Source organism: Theobroma cacao, chromosome 4 (assembly GCF_000208745.1).
Source record: "Theobroma cacao cultivar B97-61/B2 chromosome 4, Criollo_cocoa_genome_V2, whole genome shotgun sequence".
Taxonomy (NCBI): domain Eukaryota; kingdom Viridiplantae; phylum Streptophyta; class Magnoliopsida; order Malvales; family Malvaceae; genus Theobroma; species Theobroma cacao.
This window is the reverse complement of record NC_030853.1, coordinates 5165180-5176303: the sequence shown is the minus strand read 5'-3', so window position 1 is coordinate 5176303 and position 11124 is coordinate 5165180. Positions and strand designations below refer to the sequence as shown.

General features: G+C 33.2%; 1 long non-coding RNA gene across 1 annotated transcript; it reads right to left on the bottom strand.

The window, feature by feature from the left end:
* Positions 651–2313, bottom strand: LOC108661721. Its single transcript, XR_001927494.1, has 3 exons — positions 2273–2313; positions 1540–1613; positions 651–720 (listed from the first exon to the last, which is right to left on the bottom strand). It is a non-coding gene; the product is annotated as an uncharacterized LOC108661721 (long non-coding RNA).

The window sequence follows — 11124 nt, the reverse complement described above, 5'->3', positions numbered from 1 at the left end:
TTTGAGAAGTGAAGAATTTTAATTTCGGCGTTTTTTCGAGGATAATGGTAAAATAGTCATTTTGCCACCTCAAGGGTAAAATTATAATTTTACACCACCCAACACTTGTTCAGCACATGAATTTCACCCATTATTATTATAGATAATTGAAGGATTTTATGTGGTGGAGAAAGAAAGCTTAATAGTTAAGAATTTAAAAATGGACCAATGGTAAGGTGACAAGTGTCAAGCTTTTATTTCTTTATTATTTTCCTTATAAATTGGCACAAAACCAGCCCATTTCTCTTCTGTCACGACTCGGAACTGCTATCGAGCCCGTGACAACCGTTGCAAAGCCTCGATAGACATTCTTCCCCCGAATGCCTTTCGAGACCTCGCAAGGCTTTTGTACCAGTTTTTTCATTCCTCTCTTTTTTCTTCTTTTTTTTTTTGAATAATAAAATAAAATAAAATAAAATAAAAATAGTAATTAAAATAATCTATTTAGTGTAAAACAATATATATATATTTTTTAAACAAAAAAGATTAATTTTTTGCACATAAAAACAAAATAAATTTATACATACTGTAATATAGAAAACTGGAGTATGCAATTTAAATTACAATGACATGTAGGCCCCAAAATAACTGAGAAAGTTTAAGTCTATAACCTTGCTTTCTAGGATGTAACTCCGAAATTTACTTCTAGATGCAATTGACAGTCTACTGCCTATTCTGAGCCTGAAAAATGTATAGGAAGAATGGGTGAGATTCTAAAATTCTAGTGAGTCGACAAACATCCTCAAAATAATCTAAAGTCGAGTAATATGAGACAATTAAAATAATTCATCCCAACCCATATAAATAATTGGATTTCATCCAATTACTCAACATGGCTTATGTACTTTTCAAAAACTTGGCCCTTGCCAAAAATCCATTCTCGGGGATACCCCCCGAAGGCATCTTATCGAGATCGTCAAGGCTGTTTATTATCACACACACAAACACATTTCACCTTTGACAACACAGCCATTCCCTGGCGTTGGCTGAGTCCTAGTTTCACGTGGTGGCCAACGTGAAATGTACTCAAATCCTACCTCGAGAGTTATCCTACGCGCCTCTCCAATCGAGGTAAGCTTAATAATTGGGAACCTTGCCCCTCTAATTAGGCTGGCCCATGGAACCCCGTCACTGCAGTGCTCACTTTATAATCCACCAACCAATAAAATCATAATAGTATGACATGGCTCACTTAACACATTCAAGGCAAATCAAAGCCGTTCACATATTCTTTAAATTATAAACATTACCAGTCATACCCACATTTATCATAAGCCATTTAATGTAAAATCATGGATAAACAACACAATCATAGTATAGGTCTCCAATTACTCTATTTTTGAAATCATTATTAAATTTTCAAAAATTTTATAAAATTATTTTATAAAATCCCATTTTCCCATAAAACACAATAATTTTCCAATTAAACCATTTTTCCATAAAATCACACAATTAAATAAATCTACTCTAGATAATTAAGACGATAGTAAGTTTACTCACTGTACTAGGAGTAGATATACTCCTATTCTCGGTCCTCGGGTGTAGTCTTTTACCCGTATCAGATAGCTCACCACCTATCCACAATACATGACACAAAAAATTCAATAATTTGTGTCAAATCAATATATATTATTTCAGGCTCTTATCCATGCGTATGCACTAGATAGGGTGTGAAATGTTTGGACAATCGCTTAATCACAGTGTCCGACCTAACTCGCCTATACACGGTGTAAATTTCTAAAATCTCCAATTCAACTCCAATTCCATCCATTTCAATTTCAATTATCCAATTATATCCACAATACCTCAATGACTGTGAATGTGGTCCAATTTATCAGTTCGGACCACAAATTACGCTTTTACCCCTAGTGGGTAAAAATTTCAATTTTTTTGCACCAAAAATTCCCATTTAATTTCCAACCTCATAATTCATCATTTTTCCATCTAATTCTCTTAAAATAAAGTCAACCTCATCCTCACACACCATTGGCTAGATTCGGCCTAGAGAAATTCATGGAGAAAATGAATATTTTTCTTGTTGTTTTACTCATAAACATGCTAAACTAACACTAAACACTAACATAGTTCAAAATCAAATTAATCTAACAACTTTCTCTCTCTAAACCCATATGATCAGATTTGAATCCATCATCAAAACACATAATTTAACCATGGAAAATAAGGAGAAATGCATGGAAATGATAAATCTTAAGCTAAGCTTGAAAAATCATACCTTTAAACACTTGATTCCTTGAAAAATCACACTTTTTCTTTAAATTTTCTCACTCTAGGGTTTGTTCTTATTTCTCTCTCTCTCCTGCTGGTTTTGGCTGACCCTCCCAATGAAGAATTCTGGAATTTTCAAGCCTTTTAATAGGCTTAATAAAATATTATTATTTTATTTACTTTTTGAATATTTTATTATTTTATTTTTTCTAACCATTTTTTTGACTTTCTTTTTCTACCACTCAATCCTCTTCACTTATCCATGTCTTTCATGAAATTTCTAGACTTTTCTAAAGTTTTGGTGGAGCAAATTTTTAAAAATTACACTTTTGCCCCCGTAAAAGTGAAAAATTACATTTTTGCCCCAAAATTTGAAAAATTGCCCATAGACATATTTTTCATCCCTTATACTCATACCATTCTCCAATTTGTCAAATGTGATCTAAATTCTCTCAAAATCTCAAATTTTGTCCGTAAGTGGAAAAATTACGATTTTACCCCTAGATAGTGAAAATTCTGATTTGACTCTGAATTGATCCTCGAACTCCAAATTACCATTTTGAGTCATCCCTGAATTGTGAAACTCTTAATTTCACCTTAAAATTCCTATTTGAACTAGTTCGAGGCTTAATCGACTCAATGGTACCATTAGGGGCAATATCGTCTTTTAACGATTTCTCGAACTTCCTAAATCTACAAACATTCTATCGAGCATGTGGATGACATTATAATTATTTTACAAAGCAGGGTTTGACATCTTCATTATGGTCGGCCTCACCAAAAAGCAAGAAAAAGAAAGAATAAAACCCTAGGTGGAAAAATTCAAGGGAAAAGTGTGAAAATTCAAGGAAACAAGTGAAAAAAGGTAAGATTTTTCAATTTAAGCTTGAGATCTCTCTTTCTTAAGCATTTTTTCTTATTTTCCATGGTTGAAGCACATGAAATCATGATGAATCCCTTGTTGGCCAGACACTTAGAGGGAGGTTTTGATGCTTGATTTGGTTAGATTTCAATGTAATTTAGTGTTTTTAGTTAGTTAGTGATGTATAGCATGAAAAGCCAACAAGAAAAATTCACTTCCTCCCATCACCCATCATTGGCCGAATTTTCCATGTAGAGTGTGTATGGTGGATTTGATTTTATTTCAAGTGAATTGGTTAGGAAATGATGAATTACGGTGAGAAAATCAAGTAGGAAAAATCATAGTGTTGATGCACCCACCATGGCCAAAATTCCCAAGAGAAAATGTGAAGATGATTTTGCTAAATTTTATGCTATTTGACTTATGTTTGATGGTTTGGAGAATTAGAAGAAAAATAAAGTTAATTGGAGTTGAATTGGACATATCGGCCAATTAATCGAGTGATAGATCGAATTAGGCCAATATCGTTTTATTTAGGTACACAATTGAATTTGTATAGAACACCATGCTTAGACGATAATCCGAACAATTTGCATTCCATTTCATGCATCCATATAGTTTTATAACAGTTTAGCACCAATGTGGTAAATTGCTTGATTGTGCATTATGTTTAGGTGGTGAATCCTCCGATAAGGGCAAAGAAATTATACCCGAGGATTGATAGTCGAAGTACTCTAAAAATTCGACTCCCGAAGTAGTGAGTAACCTTATTATCATTTTAATTATCTAAAGTGGTCTTTTTATTCGATTTTGTGAATGTTATGGAAAATGAGTTTAAATGGTTAATTTTTAGATTTTATAAACAAAATGTGTTTAAATGAAATGATTTTATAAATTGTCTTCAAATTGAATGATGGCTTTGAAAATAGAGTAATTGGAGACCATTTGATGTATTGTGAATTTATGGTTCTAATTGATTAGCTTATGGCAATATTGGCATGAATGGCTGAATTTGTATTTGTGTAGAAAATGTATAAATTGTTGTTTGCCTTGATAGGATGGATAATGATAAATTGCCATGTCATGCTGTTGAATTTTTATTGTATGGTGGGTTTAGCTTGCTGCAGTGGGCGAGTTCTGTGGACCAGCCTATTAGAGTGGCATGAAATCCGGTTATATTCGTACCTCAATCGGAGAGGCGCGTAGGGTATCTCCTGAGGTATGGTTAGAGTTCACGTCACGTTGAACCACCTCGTGATGATGAACTCCTCTAACGCCAAGGTACGACTGTGTTTTTCAAACTAAAAATATGTTTATGTGTATACAAAAATTTTATCAGCCATGGCAGACTCGGTTAGATACCTCAGCCAAGGTATTTTCGAGAATGATTTTGGCAGGAGCCAAGCTTTTAAGATACTCATAAGCCATGTTGATTATTTAAATGAAATGAATATTTATGTTATGAAATACATATTGAGATGGAATATTTTAATCGTCTCCATTTACTCGACTTTAGATATTTTGGATGATGTTTGTTTACTCACTGGGATTATATAATCTCACCACCCTCCTTTCCATCCATTTCAAGCTCAAGATAGTTTGTAGATAGCTGATATCATCGAAGGCTACAATTGGCTTTACTTCCTCAAAAATCGTAGGTTCACAGCCTTCATTCACTTTTGTCATTTGGAGGCCCACGTGTCATTGTAAATTAAATTACATACCTTGAATATCTGTATTACAGTATGTATGAATTTATTTCGCTTTTAAGCTACAAAAATTTCTTACAGATAACTCTATAAAAATTATTTTATAAGAAAATAGAATATTTTATTAAATATTTTTATTATATTCAAATAGTCATAATTTCACTTTAAATGAATGTTTTTGACATCTAAACTTATTTTTTATTATGAAATATGTGTTTTGCACTCGCATACTACATTATTAGTTGGTTTCAAAATTTTTAAGGAAAAATGACCAAAATACCCTCGAGAGACAAAAATTATTTTCTTATTATTTTGGCTTGGAAATAGCTTATAATCTTTTAAAATATGATATTAGCAATTGTTGCTCGTAAGGGAGGTGAGAAAACTGATATTAAAGCCTTGCGAGGTTTCGATTGGCATTTCGGGTAAAAAATGTCTATCGAGACATCGCAACGGTTGTCACGGGGTCGTGACATAAAGTTCTTTTCTTGAAAACTCTATAAGCCTTTGAGTTTAATGCATATCCTAAAAATATTGCCTCATCACTCTTTGCATCAAACTTACCTAAGGATTGTTTTCCATTGTTTAACACAAAACACTTACAACCAAAACTCCTAAGGTGTGAAATATTAGGTTTCCTACCTTTGTAAAGTTCATATGGAGTCTTTGATATCATGGCTCTAATTGAGACTCTATTACGTATATATGCTGCTGTGTTCACTACCTCAGCCCAAAAATATTTTGGTAGGTTATTCTCACATAGCATAGTTCTAGCCATTTCTTTTAAGGTTCGGTTTTTCCTCTCTACAACTCCATTTTGCTAGGGTGTTCTAGGTGCAAAAAAATTATGATCCAACCCCTTTTCATTGCAAAATTTCTCAAATTCATCACTTTCAAATTCTCCTCCATGATCACTCCTAATACTAACTATGGCTAGTCCTTTTTCATTCTCAACTTTCCTACAATGACTTATAAATACTGATAGAGCATCACTCTTATGAGCAAGAAAATAAACCCAAGTGAACCTAGAGTAGTCATCAACTATCATAAAGCCATAAGATTTTCCTCATAGACTAGTTCTACTTATTGGACCAAATAGATCAATGTGCAGCAATTCAAGAGGTCTAGTTGTTGACACAATCTTCTTAGTCTTAAAGGATGTTCTAACTTGTTTTCCTAGTTGGCAAGCATCACACATTTTATCATTTTCAAATTTTATATCTGACAGTCCAACAACTAGATTTTTCTTGATTAATTTTGACATAGTATGCATGCTTACATGTTCTAGTCTCCTATGCCATAGCCAGTAATCATTTTCAACATTTGCCACTAAACACATTTCATAATTCATTTCAAGATCTTCAAGAAATACAACATACATATTCTTTAATCTTCTTCCTATAAATGAGACTTTATTTGTGCTTATATCTATTACTTCACACTTATTTGAATCAAAGCATACTTTAAATCCTTTATGACACAATTGACAAATTCTCAATAAATTATGTTTCAAGCCTTTAACCAATAACACATGACTAATTTGAGTTTGAGAGTTCTTACCAACCGTTCCTATACTATGGATTCTACCTTTTGAATCATCACCAAAGGATAAGGTTCCTCTTTTTTTTTTGTCCAGCTTAGAAAACAGCATTTCATCTCCTGTCATGTGTCTTGAGCAGCCACTGTCCATATACCAAAGTTGCTTCTTCTTGAGTTGAGCTCTTAAACATGTGTCCTTTAAATGTAGCTCAACCTACAAAACAAAATTTCAGTTTTTCTTTATAGGTACCCATACTTTGATGGGTCCTTGATTGTTAGCAGCAACATAGGATCCTTTTGGAACCCATATTTTTTTTATTTTTTGCACATTTTGTTTCTATTGCAATCATAAGATAAATGGCCAATTTTATTGCAAAAATAACACCTAGATGATGCATTAGCAGAATTTTTCTGGTAGTATGCATTTCTTTTTGACGTTTCATTTTTCAAACTTTTAAAAGATGTGTTTTCATCAAGTGTTTTTTGCAAAGCTTCAAACTTATTGTCTAGCTCTAATTTTAAAACTTCAAAATCTGTTTTTGAGTGTTCTAACTCAACTTGCAGAAAATTTCTTTGCTCAAAAACAAAATTGAACTCTTCTCTTATCTTTTCTAAATCATTTTCAAGGGATGCAGTCTTTTTCTTTAAAATCTTGTATTTTGAAAAGAGTTTTTCAAATTCATCATAAAGGCACTCATACTCATCTTGTATATCATCAATAGAAATATCACAGGGGGATGAGGATACCTCAGTTTCATCATCCTGTGCCATCAAACACAGATTTGCTCTTTCTTCATCTTTTTCTTCCTCACTTCCAAAACTTGATGTGTCACTGTCTGACCAAGTAGTTACCACCATTGCCTTCTTTGATTTCTTGTTTTTCTTTGGAGTCTCATCTTTCAGCAATGGGCATTCGAACTTGAAATGTCCAAGCTTTTTGCATTCGAAACAGGTCAGCTCATCCTTTTCATTGGAGTCATTTTTGTTTCTAGTTCTCCATGAAGAATCTTGATCTTTTCTAAACCCTCTTCTAGCCAATATACGGTTTCTTTTGCCCATAAGCTTTCTAAATTTCCTTACAACCAGTGCTAACTCTTCATCATCATCATAGGATAGCACTTCCAACTCTTCTTCAAGAATGTTGGCTTTAAGTGCAATGCTCTTTTTCTTTTCTTTTGCTTCCCTCCTATCTTCTTATTCTTCTTTGAGTTCTAGCTCATGAGTAAGGAGAGAACCACAAATCTCATCTAGAGTAATAACATTTAGGTTCTTGGCTTCTTGGATTGCAGTCACTTTAGGCTTTCAATTTTTTGGTAGGCTTCTAAGAAGTGTTTTAACAATCTCATGCTCGGGTATTGGTTTACCTAGCTGACTAAGTTCGTTTGTGATATTTGTGAATCTATCTAACATGTTGGTGATATCTTCACCAGGCTCCATCTTAAACATTTCATAATTATGGCTCAAAAGGGCTATCTTGGACTCCTTGACTTGAGAAGTCCCTTCATGGATAATTCTAAGTTTATCCCACACTTGTTTAACTGTTGTAGGCTTGATACTTTGTTGAATTCGGTGGGAGTCAAGCCATAATGCAATGTATTGATAGCCTTAAAATTTGTTTGGACTTTCTTAGTTTTAGCCTCGGTCCATTTAGACCTTGGCTTAGGCATCATCTCATTTGTTACTATATTTTAGGTTGAGGGAATAAAGAGTCCATCAGTTATGACATCGCACATTTCATAATCAATTACTCTAATGTATATTGACATCCTAGTACTCCAATAAGGATAGTTAGAGCCATCAAACAGAGGTGGTCTGTTTGTTGATTGTCCCTCAGCAACTATGGATTTTGGAGAGCCATTTGGATCCTCCCAAAAGGTGTTAGACCTTAAGAATAGGGAACTAGTTCTGATACCAATTGTTGGTCCCAATTAAATGTGCTAGAGGGGGGTGAATAGCACTTTTTGGCTCTTGGCAAGATGAGGAACTAATTTAAAAAGCAATGAAAATAAAAACAGAGTAGACAATGCGTAGGAATTTAGAATGGTTCGGTCCAAGACCTACATCCACTATCTTGATTATTCAACTAAGGATTTTTCAACTAATCCACTAAGAACCGGTGAAATTCACAAGCTTTCACCAAGCTTTACAATGGCTTTTACCAGGCTCAGCCAAAACCTTTCACATTAGTTTTTCCCAAGCTCAACTATAACCCAACACCTAACTTTTCAAGGCTAATTTAGAACCTTTATCTAAACAAGCAATCCTACCTTGATTGAACCCCTTAGTGTAATATCCCGCACCCTCATTAGACACAAATAAGACCTTATTGATCAAACGAATGATCGTTTGATGTGAATTGGTGTGCTAAAGAGCGACAAAAGATTGAAGGAACGTTCAAGAATAAAATGATTTGCGCGTGCAGATATAATAATTAAATAATAATTTTTTGTTGGAAAGAAATTAGTAAGTTAAAGGATGATTCGAAAGTAAACCGAGATGTAATGATGTGTTTTGGGACCAAAGAAGGCAAGTGAAAATTTTTGAAATAAAATAATATTTTATTCAATAAAATAATATTAAAATATTAATATTTTATATGTTGTCGGAATTAGTCATGAAAAATGGAATATGACTAATTTAAGTGGGGGAGAAGAAGTAAAGAAGAATTTTGAAGGAAAACGATGATAATTGTGTCAGCGTGATTTTATTAAATCGAGCTAACGCGGGTAAGTAAATATTTAAATATTATGGTGACACCTCGTTGAAATGCGATCTCGATATTTTGATTATACACGTGTAAGAAAAGGAAGATAGAAGGAAATTAAAATTTTTACACGTGTCGGAAGAATTAATTTTAAAATATGAAAATTTTATTGTTTTGAAGAAATAAAAATAAAATGAAAATAAAATGGATGATAAAATAATGAAGAAAAGATGTTGAAAAGTCAAACCAAAGAATTCTAAGGTGAATGGCAGGCCATACAAAAATCAAAGGAAGAAAGACAAAAGAAAAAGCAAAGAAAACAAAGAGAATAATGAAGAAATGATGGCGGGGCCGGCCATGTGAGATAAAAGAGAAAAAAAAGAGGAAGTCGGTTGAGAATGGGAGAAGAAAAATAAAGGAAAGAAAAACCCTGGGAGAGGAAGAAAGAAATGAAGAGAAAAAGGGAGAGAAAAAACCGTGGGAGAGAAAGGAAAGGAAAAAGGAACAAAAATTTTGCTCTTTTCTTGGCACGGTTTTGCTGCACTTTGAGGGAGGAAAAAGAGAGCTTTTGCTGTAATTTTTTGAGGAAGAAAAAGCTCAAAATTTTGAGGTAAGAAAGTTGATTTTTTTTAGGTTAATTATTGGAATTTTTTAGGTTTTTATGACTGACTTTGGTGCTGAAAATTCAAGGTTTTTGCTGCTGAAATTGTGTGAATATGTTGCTAGAAATTTTTGGAGGTTTTTGCTGCCATTGAAGGACAACTTTGGCTGCTGAAAATTTGAGCTGTTTGCTGCCAATTTGTGCAAAAAAATTGGAGCTATTTGTTGGTAGTTTGTGCAGGAAAATTGGACAGCTTTGTGCTGTCGAAATTGAGAAGTTTTGTTGCTGGAAATTTATTAATTTTAGAGCAGAAAATGGTAGAAAAAAGGGTGAGAAAATGAGGCTTTTGGTGACCGATTTTAAGAGGAAAGGAATAGAGGAAGCCACGATGGTGAAAAGAGGAAGCCATGATGGTGAAGGGAGTGACGAGCTGGAAAGAAAAAAAAGAAGAAACGTGGAAGAGAGAAAAAGAAAAGAAAAGAAATAGAAAATAAATGGGCATGACCCAATAAAAAATAAGTGGGCATGGCCCAATGGGAAATAAAAATAAATGGGCTTAGCCCAATAGGAAAAATGGAGAAGCCCATGGAGAGGACCCAAAGGTCATAAAGAAATGAAAAAGGTCCAATGGTAAGTTAATGTTATATTTTAAGATTTATGGGTAGTTTAATATTGTGCATATTTTAGATGAAAAATATACAAGTTGCTTAAGGAATTTTTAATTAAGTTGCTACCCATACAAATGTGTGATTAAGTATACTGAGTTTAAATTGTTGCTAGGAAAATTTGTCATGGAGGCGTGCCGAACGAAGTATGTGATCGACAAATAGGAATAATTATATACGCATACGAATCAATAGTGAAGTAATATCCCACTATTATGAGGTGAGTATGGGATTTCGATTTTAAAATTTTCGTATATATGTACATGTACGTATATTTTACGTGAAGTGCAAAATTTATGAAAAGCATGCGTTGATAGAATTTTAAGAAATTGTGGGTGTAAGTTATTTTTAGAAATCATTTGAAATATATATATATATTAGACGTAAAGTGTTTTAAACCGGGAAACAAGCTTTTCAAAAAGATTTACATCAAAGGAAATCGTGCCTTATTATTTGTGTGGTGTGCATTCATGAAATTTATTACATATTCACCATGCTATTTTGATACAAAATATCATGCAAATATTTACAATGAACATTTTACGAAAAGAGAGTTTTAACGTATGTGGGGACCGATATTTTGAGAAAAATTTAAATTATCCCTTTGAAGATCAAATTTGAATTCTTTTAAAAGGTGATTTGATTTTAACTAAGAAATTCAAAAGTCATTGGAGACTGCTACTTGTTGTGTTATAAATTGTATTTTGAATCGAATGGCTTATGATAATGTGGGCATGATTGGTTGGATTGGTAAATGTGCTGAAAATGTATGAACTATT